This window comes from Wyeomyia smithii, chromosome 2 (genome assembly GCF_029784165.1).
Source record: "Wyeomyia smithii strain HCP4-BCI-WySm-NY-G18 chromosome 2, ASM2978416v1, whole genome shotgun sequence".
Lineage (NCBI taxonomy): Eukaryota > Metazoa > Arthropoda > Insecta > Diptera > Culicidae > Wyeomyia > Wyeomyia smithii.
In genome coordinates this window covers 121,120,523-121,137,078 of record NC_073695.1, presented here as the reverse complement: position 1 = coordinate 121,137,078, position 16,556 = coordinate 121,120,523, and the positions used below count along the sequence as shown (strand labels likewise).

Sequence of the window (16,556 nt, the reverse complement as noted above, 5' to 3'; positions counted from 1 at the left end):
ACCGTAGAGTATACATGGAGCAGAGCGCCGCTAGTTTCTCGTCGTCCATCATTGATTACCATAAGAACCATAAATTACTCAACAAGAATTGAACATTTTTGCAACGGTTATAAGTTATTTTTATCTTCGATATTCACTAAATAATCGTGGTCGACATAATATCGAATAAGTAGGTCCCTAAAAATCTTAACTTATAGAAGAGTAAGGTTTTTCTTATACTTTACCAGTGGCGTCTCGTCCTATTGTGCACCACGTGCACTACACCAGGTGTTGTGGGTGGGGGCCGATTTCAAGAATATCAAACAAAAGTCAAAAGCTAAAAAAATCCATCAAACAGTATCAATGATCAACTAGTATTGCTCGCTGTGTACCATTTCTAGTGCACAAAATGAAAAAATACATGTGACCATGCTTTACCCACTCTACCTTAAGTTAACTCTGGAAATCAATGAGTGATGAGAACGTGAGACATAAAACAGACTCAAAATCTCTCTGCGCAGTGCACTTTTCAATGTACACAATATTGTTATGTATCTACATACCGAGCGTTTACGCGTGTGGCAAGTGGTTTTGGTTTCAAGACCGGTGTGTTAGTGTTGATTCCGTGCACTCCCGTCAGTGAACTTGAAGAGATGAGAGCAAACACGGAGAGCGTTGAAATTTGACAACGTTGTACACTCTCCGCAAGTATTGAATGCTGCTTCATCAGAGAAGGGATAGGTGGGAAACTGAGGCCTCTGTCATGCCGAGTGCGGCGCGGCGCGAACTACGGCAAAACAGTTCGGGATCTGCTCTGACGCGCGTGAGTCTTCATTGCTGATATTATTCCTCACCGTGAGAAGAGACGCAGCTCGCGCCGCGCCGCACTCGGCATGACAGAGGCCTGAGTGAGGCCCTCGCCATGCAGTATGCGGCAATACGCGACAAATGTCTTTTCTCACGGTGAGGAATAATATTAACAATGAAAATCCCGAACTGTTTCGACGCTATTCGCGTCTCGCCACATTCTGCATGACAAGGGCCTAAGGCCGGTGTTAGTATTGGCTACTGAAAATACGCTCGGTGGCATTGTATATATGTAACACACACGCGATGTTGTATTGCCTGGGTGGTAGAATGAAATGATTTTCATTCAGTACTTTTTAAGAGGCAAGTGCAGTACGTTAAAATAAATATGGAGCTAGATCTTGTTGAAGACCTTCTAGTCAAGCCATTCGTAAGGCGATCTGTTGAAGAAAAGCTCTTGATCACAAAAATGCAAGTTCCTCGACCAAAGCTAGAAAATCTCAAGTCAACGTTTGTCAGAGGTGGAAAGACAATTACACGAAAATTTAACGTGAACGCTTATGATGCAACGTGGCTGTGCGGCTCACAGACACGTGGTAAACTATTTTGCTGGCCGTGTCTCTTGTTTCAAAATCCTAGTGATAAATGCGATAAAGGATGGATATGGAGATTTGAACCATCTTTCCTCGGCCATGAAGGGGCATGCAGCGACTAAAGAGCATATTAACAACGCTATGGCACACCGCACGTTTGGAAGAACGAGGATTGATGAGGCGCTGGATCATGCACACGAAATTGCAAGGAAAAACCATAACGCTCAAGTGAAAAGAAATAGGGAAGGAATGACAACATTGATTGATTTAACATGTTTCCTTGGCTCGCATGGTCTAAGCTTTCGAGGTCATAACGAACAACACGATTCCGTCAATAAAGGCAACTATAAGGATCTCTGTGAATTCATAGCATCCAGAGACGTGGCCTTCGCTGATTTCGTCAACAACAATTCAGTGTTTTCGGGAACATCCGCTTCCATTCAGAACGAGCTTATAGAAGTCATTGGATCTTTTATGATTGAAGAAATCTTCCGGGAAGTGCAAAATGCTGAATTTATTTCTGTGATGGTCGATGAAACCACTGATGTTGCGAGAAAATCTCAGTTGGCTACGACTTTTCGATATTGTTTGAAAGATGGTAAGTAAAATTAATAGTATTTTTTGTGTAATGAAAAGGATTGAGTTGAAATGCATTGTTATCTTTGTGAAACCCGTCTGTAGGTACGCCCGTTGAAAGATTCGTGGATTTGTGTGATGTAAGCAACGACAAAACCGCTGTAGCCCTTGCCAGAGAAGTAGTTTCGTTGTTGGAAAAATTCAGCGTGACCCCTGAAAAATTGGTAGCACAGACATACGATGGAGCTCATGTTATGTCGGGTGTTGCTGGCGGAACGCAAGCGATCGTCAAAAAATTATACCGTGATGCCGACTACATACATTGTAAGGCCCATGTTTTAAATCTTGTTTTGCTGCACGCTTGCAACTACCAAGATACAAGAAAGTTTCTCACTACACTGTCTACACTGGCTTCGTTCTTTACTCAAAGTCCTAAAAGAGATTCAGAATTGAAAAACTACATCCAGCGTAAAATTCCAAACGTTTGTAAAGTGAAGTGGGCATATACATCCAGAATGGTTAATATTGTAGAAGCTCACTATTCTGAACTAACCACGTGTTTGGGCGAAATGTATCTCGGAAACGTTAAATGGGACGGCGAAACTTGTTCCCTAGCAAGGGGGTTACACAGTTTCATGCTTGAATTTGACACCATCTTTTATTTGAAAGTATTTTCGGCAGTATTTTCGTTCACTGATATTTTGTATCAAACTCTTCAAACGAAGGAACTTGACTACATTGAATGCGGCAAAAGCGTGAGAAATACTCGTGAAAACATTAGTAATTTACAGACGGACAAGAAGTACAAAGCGATCTGGCAGGAATGCTTGGAAATTACTGGTGAAACATACGACGGAAATCGATACGACCAATACTTCAAGAAATATAACGCAGTGATCACACGTATAATTTCTGAATTTGACCAACGTTTTGCTGACTTAAACAAGCGGAGCTATTTGAGTTTGCTGGACTGTTCTAAGTTTAGCGGATATTGCGAGCAGTTCCCTAAGGATTTGGTTGATGCTATCTGTTCTCGGTACACTGGTTTTGACAAAGTGAAACTGGGAAACGAACTTAAAGTTTTCTACTCAAAAGAGGAATTTTCGGGAAAAAAAGTACCGGAAATCATGCAGATCCTAATGGAAAAAAACCTTGAAGACATCTTCTCGGAGATTTCACGCCTTGTCCGATTGGTCTTGACGCTCCCTTCCACAACAGCATCAGTCGAAAGAAGCTTCTCAATCCTGAGAAGACTCAAATCATATCTACGATCAACGATGGGAGACAATAGGCTAAAATGGCTTATGCTGATGGCTGTTGAAAGTTCTTTGCTACACAAATTACAACATCAGAGTGGTTTCAGTGATGAAATAATTGATAGATTCGCCCGTAGAGCGGATCGTAGAATTCCGCTGCTGTACAAATGAATGCTTAATTGAGAATTTCTAAGAATAAATCTGGTGTTTGAAGACGATATTTTTATAAATAAATTTGATTCTTTTTATGACAGCTAATGATAGATTTTCAGAAAATATGAATACTAAATCAGATAAATGCAATGCATGTGTTTTATTATGTACATTTCTGGCGATGGCCACTGGGGAAGGAGGAGGGGAGGGGGTAGGTGTTTGTATGGAACAACCTTGAGTGCACAGTCAATATCCAAATCCACGAGACGCCACTGTACTTTACAAATAAAATAATATACTTATATTAGCTGTCTTCGTAGTACAGTGAATGTAATTGTTGGCAAATGAAACAAACTTGTGAAGCAAGAAACAAAAATGAATTCTTTCAAACTTTAACTTCGTTGTAATTGTTAAATGTTGTTTGCACAAAAAAACACTGCAGGCACAACATCACCAAGTGTCAATGAAGTTCTTCCGAGTGTAATTAAATATAGTTCTGAAAAAATGAACGGAGGCTGAGAATTAAAATACGTAAATCACTGGACAAACGAATTTATTGTGTCTCTAATTACAGTAATTACAGTGTTTAGTCCCACGTCACCATTTCATACAACTCTAGGGCTATATACCTTGTAGTATTTTTCTTGAATGCTTAGTGACAAATTTTGAAGTAGTTGTGGTCGGTCTGGCTGAAGGCCATGAAAACATTGTGCTACTTTCGTGTAGCTCTATACATAGCTATTCACATCTTTACTGATGTGAATCATGTAAACAGTTTTCGAAGAAGTTTATGTCTGGAAGTAAAATCAGTTTGTTTTTTTGTACAACTGATTTAAATTGTGACTACATTAATTATTTAAAGATAAATCGCTTAAACCTTTGTAGGGGTACGTTGTGAGAACATCATTATCATCATCACGATTTCTTTCTGAAAACGACTACGTTTATGAAGAATTGGTGAACTCTCAGTGATTTCAGTACAATTGCTTACGGAAGTTGAATAATAATGTTTGGACACTTGGTATTTATATTAAATATACCAAATTTTATCCTTTCAGAAAAATTAAAATCATTCCGATAATTAATAATAAATCAGTTTAACTGTCTAGTTAAGCAGTTCTCAACCTTTTTTTGTCCGCGTACCCCTTGGCGATATTTTCCAAATCAATTGTACCCCTGGCTAGGAATGTTCTTGCAGGGTGGGAGAGAGCAGTGGTAGATCATGTTTTGGTACTCTAGTTTAGGTTTCATATTGAACTGTGATTTGTTTGATTGCTACAGTCATGTTTGAAGAGCAAGTTTGAACAATAAATAAAGTATTATAAAAAAAATTGCTTTGTCCGCCATTACTGATTTTTCTTTCGCGTACCCCCTGGAGAAGGCTTTCGCGTACCCCGAGAGATACGCGTACCCCAGGTCGAGAACCGCTGGTCTAGTTCAATAAAAAATATTCTGAATTGTACAACAAAACTAGGTCACCTTATGTATTTGACGCTTTGTTCTGCTTTGATACATAAAATACATAAAAAGGTAGCCCAAAACAAGAGAGGTTACTGCGAGAACAAAATTAGCAAACCTTTATATGTCTCAAAAATGTCTTATCAGATCAGGGTCACCCGAGTATCCGTCTCAAAAATGTCTTATCAGATCAGAGTCATCTGAGTATTCTGCGTCAATTCTTCAAAATAGGACTAGTGATGACTATGCGCGTAGAATGGATGAAACTTAATAACATCTATGATTTTCCCTGTGATGAATCACCGTGCAGGGGCTTCTTTTTTTTCAACTTAAAGTAATTTTATCTCACACCATGACCATACACATGTATGCAACATTCATGAATTATTTGAGTTTTATTCATTGAGAAATAAAGAAAAGGTTCATACAGCGGTCAGAAAGCCACACAATGGACAATTCAAGAAACCGATAGAACTCCGTACAAAAATGTATTTTTAATAAATTATTAAATTTTTATGCTCGAATGCATGCGGGAAACTATAGTTTATTTCCAGAAATAATTGGCCTCGTACTATGTGAACCCAAACATAACCTTGCAATATGAGTGACAAAAATAGATCACCTCCAATTTTTTTGCAAAAATAGCAATCTTCAACTCAAATCCAATAAAAATAAAGGCCAGATATAAGTAAAAAATAGTTTTTTGATGAAGTTATCGATATACCAAATGGAAAACCAGAAAAAACAACGATTTTGGAGCAAAAGTTTCAACAGCTCTAATTTACTTCCGCACGACTATTAAAGCATAATCGTATTTTGACAAGCACAAATGAGTGATTTTTGAAAATAGCTTATGCCATATTGTGCAAAATACGTTGTTTTATCAACATGTAGATGATAACGTACATGTTTAGAATAAACATGTATAATTGGGGCGCTCGTAAAATCGTGCTTCAGTTTCGTGCGCCGGTTCATATGAACGACTTGCTTATCCCTAATAATACTCAACCTTCAGCGATCCATGTTCCCCCACACAATATAGTGACGCTGGTGCCAGTAACATGGAATCATATGCATACGAATAAAACTAGAGTCATAGATAAATGCAAAATGTTTTGAACAAACTTAATGTCCTTTTAATTGTTAATAATCCAATGATGTTTTTAAATGACCGGATTCATGTAAGTGAATCGATCAGTTAATATTTTCATCAATCTAGTCAGTACTCAAATTATCAGTATTGATTGCGGTAGTTTGGAGTAATAGTTTGGAGCTGCCAAATACATTGAAAAAAAAAAAATGCTAGAGCATACCCAACACGCAATTATTGTACTGGTTCCAAACTACATCAACAAATGCGCTAAAAACGCACAATTTTGTACTGGTGTCGCACCAACCAACTTTTGCGTGTAGTTTGAAACCAGTGTCAGCGGCGGCCACAAAGAATTTTCTCATTCCCAGAAATCGGGTTTTCCGAGGACATGTCAAACTGTCCAGAGACCTGAAAATGACCCCAGTAGCCATTTTGAATATCAAAATGGCGAATTTCAGTTTCTGGGAGAGAATCAAAATTGGCTGAATACCATCCAATGTGGGTATTTCCGGAATCAGGATGATACTCAGAGTGCGTAAATCAACTCCAGATGCCATTTTAAAACTTAAGATGGTGACTTCCAGTTTCTGGAAAACAGCTATAACTGACAAAATACCACCTCATAAGAGTGGTTTCTGAATCGGGATGATATCCAGAAACCTGGAAATGATTCCATAGGCTATTTTAAATTTCTTGTTTCATAATGTTTTTTTAATGGTTGTTTCTTTTTTTTTTCTTCATCTATAGTTTATTTGACACGGCACAAATACAATTCAATGTTTAACGGCGCCAATTATATCTGGTAGCTTACTTTCTAAAGTATCTTAATAACTAAAAGCAAATTTTTTATCCTCGCTGCCGACTACAAGCTGAAACTAAATCTAACTTAAAGCTAGAATATTTTGCATTAAAAGCACAGGTTTGCTGTTTGATGGTTTTCATTACCATGGGTAAGCAGCATATTAAATTTGTTCCGCTGCTGGGCCAAGATATTACGGACTGGCATATTGGGTTGTTTCCATCGGGCCTTGAGAGTATCGTGCGGGTCTGATTGCTGTTTCCGGATCCGGGGTCTTAACGTGTTCTTGTCGTTTGGTTGGATGTAGGCGGAAGGGGATAGGACTAAACTGGGGCGTGGATGGATTTCAGGAAAACGTATATAAGGGACATGTAGGATAGGTCACGGCTCGCCAAGACATCACGAACAGGAACAGCCGGCTGCCTACCTTCGGCCTGCAGGGAAGCTATTAATCTAGACCTGGCGTCACGGTGTACAGGGCATGACCAAACAACGTGCTCTATGTCGTGATAACCTTCACCACAGGCACAGATACCACTCTCCCCGAGCCCAACACGACGGAGATGCGCGTCAAATCTATAGTGATTGGACATAAGCCGGGACATCACGCAAATGAAATCCCGACCTACATCCAACCCCTTGAACCACGGGTTCGTCGATACCTTGGGGATTATGGAATGTAACCACCTTCCCAGTTCCCCCTTGGTCCAAGAATTTTGCCAACTGATGATCGTATTCTGACGTACAAATGCGAAAAATTCATTAAAGGCAATTGGTCTTTCATAAATATCACCGTTTGTTGCGCCCACCTTAGCCAAAGAGTCCGCTTTCTCATTACCCGGTATCGAGCAGTGAGAAGGGACCCACGCTAAGGTAATCTGAGTAGATTTTTCGGAAAAAGCACTCAGATGTTCCCGTATTTTCCCCAGGAAATACGGAGAGTGCTTAACATCTTTCATCGATCGGAGAGCCTCAATGGAACTGAGACTGTCCGTAAAGATGAAATAATGGTCCGTGGGCATTTTTTCGATAATCCCTAGGGTGTACTGAATTGCCGCTAATTCTGCGACGTAAACAGAAGCAGGATTATCGAGCTTATGGGAGACGGTTAAATTGTTATTGAAGATATCGAAGCCAGTGGACCCATCAAGAAGTGATCCGTCAGTGTAGTACATATTGTCGCAGTTGATGTTTCGATATTTATTGGAAAAAATTTTAGGGATCTGCTGCACGCGTAAATGATCCGGGATTCCACGAGTTTCTTCTATCATGGATGTATCGAAAAACACAGTAGAATCAGAAGTATTTGATAAGTCGACACGATTTGGAATATTCGAAGAAGGGTTAATATTTTGGGACATGTGATTGAAATACAATGTCATAAAACGGGTTTGAGAATTAAGTTCGATTAACCTTTCAAAATTTTCAATCACGGGACGGTTCAAGACCTCACATTTGATTAGAATACGAGAAGACAGGCTCCAGAAGCGGTTTTTCAATGGTAGTACTCCAGTTAAGATCTCTAAACTCATCGTATGGGTCGATTGCATGCAACCCAAGGCGATACGCAAACAACGATATTGTATTCGCTCCAGTTTGATTAAATGTGTGTTTGCTGCGGGGCGGAAGCAGAAACACCCGTACTCAATAACAGACAGTATCGTTGTTTGGTAAAGCCTTATAAGGTCTCCTGGGTGGGCTCCCCACCATTGTCCGGTTATTGTACGAAGAAAATTCACTCTTTTTTTCATCAGATACCTCACGTGACAACCCCAGGTGCCTTTAGAGTCGAACCAGACACCAAGATATTTGTGTACCAAAACCTGAGAAATTGTTTTACCCATTAATTGTGTTTGAAGCTGGGCAGGTTCATGCTTCCTAGAAAAAACTACTATCTCAGTCTTCTCCGGAGAGAATTCGATACCTAGCTGTAAAGCCCAAGCAGACAAATTGTCCAAGGTATCTTGCAATGGTCCTTGCAAATCGGCAGTTTTGGCTCCTGTAACAGAGATTACACTGTCGTCTGCAAGTTGTCTTATCGTGCATGAATTCATTCATTTACATAAAAGTTGTAAAGAAGGGGGCTTAAACATGAGCCCTGGGGAAGACCCATGTAGCTAATGCGAAAAGTTGCCAAATCGCCGTGCGTAAAATGCATGTGCTTTTCGGACAACAAATTGTGCAAAAAATTGTTCAAAATTGGAGAAAATCCTTGTCGGTGAAGTTTACCCGAAAGAATGTCAATAGAAACGGAATCAAAAGCCCCCTTAATGTCCAAGAACGCAGACGCCATTTGTTTTTTGCGAGCATACGCCAGCTGAATATCTGTTGAAAGCAACGCAAGACAATCATTCGTCCCTCTGGCACGGCGGAAGCCAAATTGAGTATCTGATAGTAGACCATTTGATTCGACCCAATGGTCTAAACGACGGAGTATCATTTTTTCCATCAATTTCCGGATACAGGATAGCATTACAATCGGCCTATAAGAGTTGTGATCAGAAGCTGGTTTCCCTGGTTTTTGGATGGCGATCACCTTCACTTGCCTCCAATCCTGCGGTACAATATTTTGCTCCAGGAACTTATTGAACAAGTTCAACAAGCGCCTCTTGGCATTGCCGGGTAGATTCTTCAACAAGTTGAATTTGATTCTATCTAACCCAGGCGCGTTATTGTTACAGGACAGGAGGGCAACTGAAAATTCTGCCATCGTAAAAGGTGATTCTATCGCGTCGTGGCCCGGAGACGCATCGCGAACAATGTTTTGCTCAGGAACAGAGTCCGGACATACTTTCCTGGCAAAATCAAATATCCACCGACTTGAAGACTCCTCGCTTTCGTTGACCGTTACGCGATTCCGCATTCTTCGGGCTGTGTTCCAAAGAGTGCTCATCGATGTCTCCCTCGACGTCTCGTTCACGAACCGACGCCAATATCCGCGTTTCTTTGCTTTAGCCAAGCTTTTAAGCTTGGTATTAAGCTCCGAATACCGTATATAGTCGCCAGGTATACCTTTCTTCTTATAGGCCAAAAACGCGTCGGATCTTTGCGTGTAGACATCGGAGCACTCTTGGTCCCACCACGGAGTGGGAGGCCGTTCTTTGATCGTTACGCCGGGATATTTCTTCGTTTGGGCTTGCAACGCGGCGTCGAGAATCAAGCCCGCGAGGAGATTGTATTCTTCAAGTGGTGGATGATGTTGAATCGACTCGACCGCTTTTGAAATCATTTCCTCGTATAACTTCCAATCGACATTCCGTGTGAGGTCATACGGAATGTCAATTGGTCGCATGCGAGTTGACCCGTTATTAATTGAAATAAGAATAGGCAAATGGTCGCTACCGTGAGGATCGAGAATTACCTTCCATGTGCAATCCAACCGTAGCGACGTCGAACATAAGGATAGATCCAAAGCGCTTGGGCGCGCTGGAGGTTTCGGGGTACGTGTCATTTCACCGTTGTTTAAAATAGTCATGTCGAAGTCATCGCAAAGGTTATAGATTAGAGAGGAGCGGTTATCATTGTAAGGGGAGCCCCAAGCCACACCATGAGAGTTGAAGTCTCCCAAAATCAATCGTGGCGAGGGAAGAAGTTCTATTAAATCAAAGAGCAGCCGTTGCCCAACCTGTGCTCTGGGAGGAATATACATTGAGGCAATACAAAGCTCTTTACCTTGTATTGTCATTTGACATGCGACAACTTCGATGCCTGGAATCGAGGGAAGGTTAATACGATAGAAAGAATAGCACTTTTTAATCCCTAAAAGTACTCCTCCATATGGGATGTCTCGATCAAGGCGAATAATATTAAAATCATGGAAGTTGAGATCAATATTTGAAGTAAGCCAAGTTTCACAAAGGGAAAATGCATCGAATTTGTTTTTATTTAAACGAATCAATTTTTGTAAAATACTTCTACAATTCCACTGTAAGACAGAGATAGAATCCTTCATATACGCAGTTGAATTAGGCATCGAAGGATACAATCGCTGCAAGGAGGGGCCATTGGGCAGTCAACTGCTTCAAAAATGATCTAACTGTTGGGAGGAATGCTGTAAGAAAAATTTTAATTGGATCGGGTACATTGAAATTTTCAAAAATCCAGTCCACAATGTCAGAAAATTTCACTAATCCAGAGTTTGTTTCATCAACTGGATGTGCAAAAGGAACAACTGGGGTTTTAGATGTTCCTGGCAGTGCTGGGAACTCCTTCTGGGACTTTAAATTTGCAAGCCCAGGAGGAGTTCGCTTCGGTTTTTCCGCAGCACTGTTTGGTTGGTACTTTTCATTACACTTTGGGAAATCTTAGGACCTTTACGGGGAAGTTTAGGAGAAGAAACATTTTTCCTCTTCCTAGACTCCCCAGGATTGGCATAAGATGTTCCCGCTGATGAATCGTCAGAATCGGTTACATCAGAGGGCAACAGATCAAAGGGGTTCGATGTTATGGTAGAAGTGGTCACGGTCTTCTTCAGCATCTCAGCGTGAGAACGCTTTGAACGCTCCTTAATTGACCGCTTGATTTTATCTCTGCGCTGCATGTACACCGGGCATGTGGAGAGCTCATGCTGGTTTTCCCCACAGTGAATACATTTTTCAGCATTAACACTGCAAGAATCTTCCGCATGAGTCTCCCCACACTTGCTACATCGTGCCTTATTGCAGCAGTAGGCGGCTGTGTGGCCTAACTGCTTGCAATTGGTGCAATTCATAACACGGGGTACATACAATCGCACAGGCAGACGAACCCGGTCGATCGAGACGTGGCTAGGGAGTGCAGATCCGGCAAACGTAACGCGAAACGAGTCTGACGGAGTGTAAACTTTTTTACCGCAGACGAGAGACATGGACCGCAATTGCTTACAATCCAAAATCTTCGCCTGTGTTTCGGTATTTTTGAAGCAACCGGTTGCGCTTTTTAGGATACACTCGACAGACAGACTCGAATCGGTTATGACACCGTCGATCTCCACGTCTCGTGCGGGTATGTAAACGCGATACTCGCGTGTGAAGAGCTCAGAGCAAGCGATAGCATTGGCCTGTGCCAGATCACTGACCACGACACGGAGCTTGTTAGGTCGGACCTTGGAAATTTCGGTTACGGCCTTGTACCCCTTCGTCAGGTCTTTAGAAATTTGCAGTATGTTTAATCGCTTTGAATTCACTCCTGCCTTTGGACGAAAATAAACAGTATAGCTGCCCTGTTGAGATCCGTCCGGGTAAAGCCTGGGGCGAGGGGGGACTGGAGAATGAACAGGGGAGGGGGTAACAGAAGGGTCAGGGTCAGGGGGGTTCGGGGATGGTGGCACGGGAGGCGAGGGATCTATATCCATCGCGCTAAATGTAGCGCACTAGCGCCGACAAGAACACGTACCTCTTTACTTCTTCCTTCCAGCAGTGGTTGTCCGATCGTTCGAAGCTGCACCCAAAGCAGCCAGCAGCACCAGTACAGCAGCACCAATACAGCCACCAGCAGTGAGCCGGGTGTGAGATCACTCAGCACAGCGACACGGACTCGACTGTCAACTGATGGCCTTGAACTCGAAAGAATAATACACTCTTTTGTTTGGCTATTCGTACACACGGACCGGATTGTAATAGAACGACCACTTTGCACGTCCGTTTCTGTCGAGTGTTCGACGCGGAATGAATGGTTGTTTCTTAAAAATAATTTATTTTTATGTATAAACTACAAAAAGGTACTTATGCAATGATGATTGTTTGTACACGAAGAAGAAGAATCTTCAGCAAAGCTGTAGATAATATAAAAATTACATGGTGATTGGTTCCATGTTGAGAGTATTATAGGAGCTAATAGAGGGCCACATTCGATGAAAAAAACTTCTACGCATATGCTCTAATGTTAATCTACTCGAGGTTGTTCTACTTTGAAGTTTCTTGAAAACTCTTCCGCACAGTGGCTCTAACTTTGAGTGTATGATACTTAGAGTAATTCTATAGCTGTCATTTTAAAGCTGAGAAAATTTGCTACTAGATGCAACTTTTACATGTCTGAATAAATGTTAAAAACAACAAAACAAAATGTTCAAAAGTAGTTTTACTTTAAACGTATTTTGATGTTTGCTCACAAAAAAACGTGGTTAATATTATTGTTTTTTTTTCAGCTTAAAATAAACGTTTTGCACCGCTCTAAAGTTTGTTTTTTGACTTTACATGTATAAAATCATCGTTTTGAATTTAAAAATATTATTCTAATCAATAGTTAAATGGGTCAACATGAGTTACCCTTCAGTTCTCTGCATACCTTTAAAGGTTATGTTGGTCGTGTCATAAAAAAAGACATAGTACGAATTTGCGTTGGACCTATCCGATTTTGTGTCGTCCGCGTTACGGCTTAGTACTCGTAGTTCAAAACCTTAAAGTAGTATATATTCTGGATGTATTTGCCTAACCGGAAGCTGAATCCTAACTACGAAGAGGCTTTTGAAACCACTCAATTTTTGAACATTAATTTAGAATAGAGAAGAACGCAAAGGTCCTTCGCGGTGCTTGCTACCGCCGTTTGGAGTGTATTTAAAAACACTAAGCGATTCGTCTGCCACCAGTCAGATGAAGACGTCGGGATCATTTTTTGAAAAAAGGACCTTACATAGTATTTTTTTAACGTGGACGTAGTTTGCATCGTTTATGTACTGGGTCAACACTGAAATAGTTTTCGTTTGCTGCCGCAATAACGAAACCCCTTGTTATCAAATGGTATGGTACATACGTCGCAATCTTTTATAGTGTTTGAGCCATGGGATAATGGGATATTGTCTGTGGCTTCGAATGGTCTTGAATAACATTGTCTTCTTTCCCACACAGCTTTTGGGTTGCTCAGTTTCCTCAGAAATGTACTGGCAGGTAGAAGAGATCACAAAATTCTACATTATGTTTTTATTTAACAATTAAAAAAGTAGAGGTAAAACTTACTTTTAGTATTATAATCGAACTCATTTGATCTAATGCAATTTTGAATATCAGCTGTGGAAAATTTATGGTTTCTGGAAATTACAAACAACACTGTTCTTCTTTTATCGCTTCAGTAATTCGTATTTTTGAATATCTACAGAAGTTATGACAAAAATATGATTTCCTTTATAATAATTATCCTCCAGAAACATTGCTTCACTTCCGATACATTGAATGATAACAGTAGAGTTGAAAAATTTCAGCTCCACGAGTAAGTTATTCATGTACTGTTATTGACAATCATGGCGTGTGAAAATCAACTCAAGTCAAAAGCTAGGATGCATCGCATCAACAGTCAGAAACCTTGAACGCCGTTACCACACCCAGCGCTACCGGCTGACCTTTAGAAATATATTCCAAGGTATAACTCGCCGATGCAAATGCCAATTATTAAGCGTGAAAGAGCGGGCCGAGGCGGCGGTGTAACTAATTAAACTATTAGATGAGAAAGAAAGTGAAAGCATGTATACTTCGAGATGCTCAGCAATGTTTTAAATATAAGCGCATATAATTATGTGAAAGAGTAATAACCGCAATGGGAATAATCTTTTTTCATCAGAGGTAACATTATACTATTGACTAAGTTGAGCTGCTCTACTGCTGGTAAAACGGTTTATATGGGGGTTAAATCGTACATGCTGAAGTTTATTTCTTTTTCTATTTGCAAACATCTTTTATTTTAAACTGGCTGATGAATTAGTTTTTTTTTTCTTTATTATAGAGACTTTCAGTCTTCGAACTGGTTCGTCTCTACGAATTAATTCTTTTGATGCTTTTAATGTTTCATTCAATTTAACTTAATTATTGTGACTTAGTTGACGATAAACTCATTTATAGAGTTTAGTAGATGCCCATTTTGTTATCGTTATCATTATTATTCTCATTATTCTAAGTAATTGATCTCTTTTTTTGCGTTTTATTATAAATGGAGGACTTTTTTTAAATGCCAATCATATCAGTGGTGAATTATAACATTATCATTAACTCACGTTTATCATCAGTTTATCAAAAATTATAACGTATTCCTATTCAAAAGGTATAGTAATAAGCGGGATGTACCTAAATCATTTCTGAACAAAAACCCATCCAATAGTCTCGATTTTTTCATAACTGTTATCAGATTTCGATAATTTTAGCATTACTGGATTTTTTACATACAAACCAGTACATATCAACCTGTAGCTGGCATCGTTGAGCTAAAGTGCATTGTTTGTGCCGTGTCAAATAAATAAGTTAAAAAAAACATTGGTGCCCATCGATTTCTTTGGTATCCGAAAACTTTTCATAGTATCAGCAAAGCACAAAATTTGGTTTGTTGATGTAGAATATTTCGTTTTTTTTTTTTTTATTCTCGCTTATTTTCCGTCGGTCTAGTTCCGCCACTGTTGTGGCCAATCACCGACGCCCAGGCAGGCGACTCCACACCCAGGACCCCAACTCACGACCCGTTTATTAACGGACCGGCGCCAACGGCTTTACTTCCTCATGCGATGAAAGGCGTGATCCCAGAGATTTTTCGCCTCAGAAAATCTCCCGGTGTCGGCTAGGATTGAATCTAGACCAGTTGGGTTGGTTGTGAGTGGATCACGCCACCTCACAACCATCAACACCTATGTCGGCGGTGGGATTCGAACCCAGGCGTCGAGCGTGGTTGGCGGAGACGTTACCAACCACACTAGGCCCCCGCCCTATAGAATATTTCGTTGATTTTGCTATTTGTTTTATTATCAAAAACATAGTAGCTTAGTGACAAATGTTTCAGTGTGATGATAGTGCCTTCATTTTTGTAATACGAGGTTATGTTTGCGACAAGTGCTGTCTCATATAGTCATGCACGTCTCATTTGTTTGTGGTCTTAGATTTAATTTAAAAAAAATTGAAATTTCAATGAATTGTCAAATTTACCAAGGCTTTCGCATTGGGGCGTGGGGTCTCCACCGCCGACCACGGATCACCGGTTTTATACTTTGCAGCCTGTTTGCTTACACAACAACTATGGGAATTGGCCCTGACGACTCTGTTGATATTGGTTTGATTTTTACGTGCGGAAGGTAATATTTTTGGGTCTACTACGAAAGGCTGAAACTCAAAAGGCTGAAACACGAAAGGCTGAAATTCGAAAGGCTGAAATCACGAAAGGCTGAAAACTACATAAGGCTGAAAACACGAAAGGCTGAATCACAAAAAGCTGAAAATCATAAGGCTGAAATTCACAAAGTTCATTTCTAAAAGAACACTCGCGGCCTACGGCCGACTCGATTGTCCGAGATGTATGCTGTCCTTACTCGCTATCGCTCGTTCGGACTAAACTAGGGGATCACCCCTACGAGTCAGTAGACCTAGGAAAATGAACGAACCTATACAGAGGTGATTTCTGCGGGGGGGCTGCCCCCCCGCAGTGGCCGGCGCTTCCGACGGCGGGTCGCCGGCGCACACTCGCGGCCTTCGGCCGTCTCGCCCTGAATCATCTAGGAAACGTGTACAAGAGTCAAGTGTGTATAGATTCAAATGTTGCCGAAAATTAACTTTGCATTGCACGAACCAATTGATACGCAAACATTGAACTCTGTCACTATATAAAGGTTTGTTATCCATGTGTCCGAATTTTTCAACGATTATGATTCAAGTTACAAAAGTTTCAGCCTTTCATGTTTCAGCCTTTCGTTCATTCAGCCTTTTGTGGTTTCAGCCTTTTGTGCATTCAGCCTTTCGTTATGAAACATACTTTTGAGACTTTCGAGTTTCAGCCTTCCGGGTTTCAGCCTTTTGAGTTTCAGCCTTTCGTTACCAACCCATATTTTTGCTTTCACAATTTCACACATAAATTGACAATTGCATATGCGAATTCTCGTAGGTGCGAACAACCTTAAA

The 16,556-nt window shown here is 40.6% G+C and overlaps 1 protein-coding gene across 2 annotated transcripts in view; it reads left to right on the top strand.

Annotated features, from left to right (window-relative positions):
• LOC129720439 (tyrosine-protein kinase Abl) overlaps positions 1-16,556 on the top strand; it is a 62,377-nt gene that overhangs the window by 34,275 nt on the left and 11,546 nt on the right. The window lies entirely within an intron of this gene.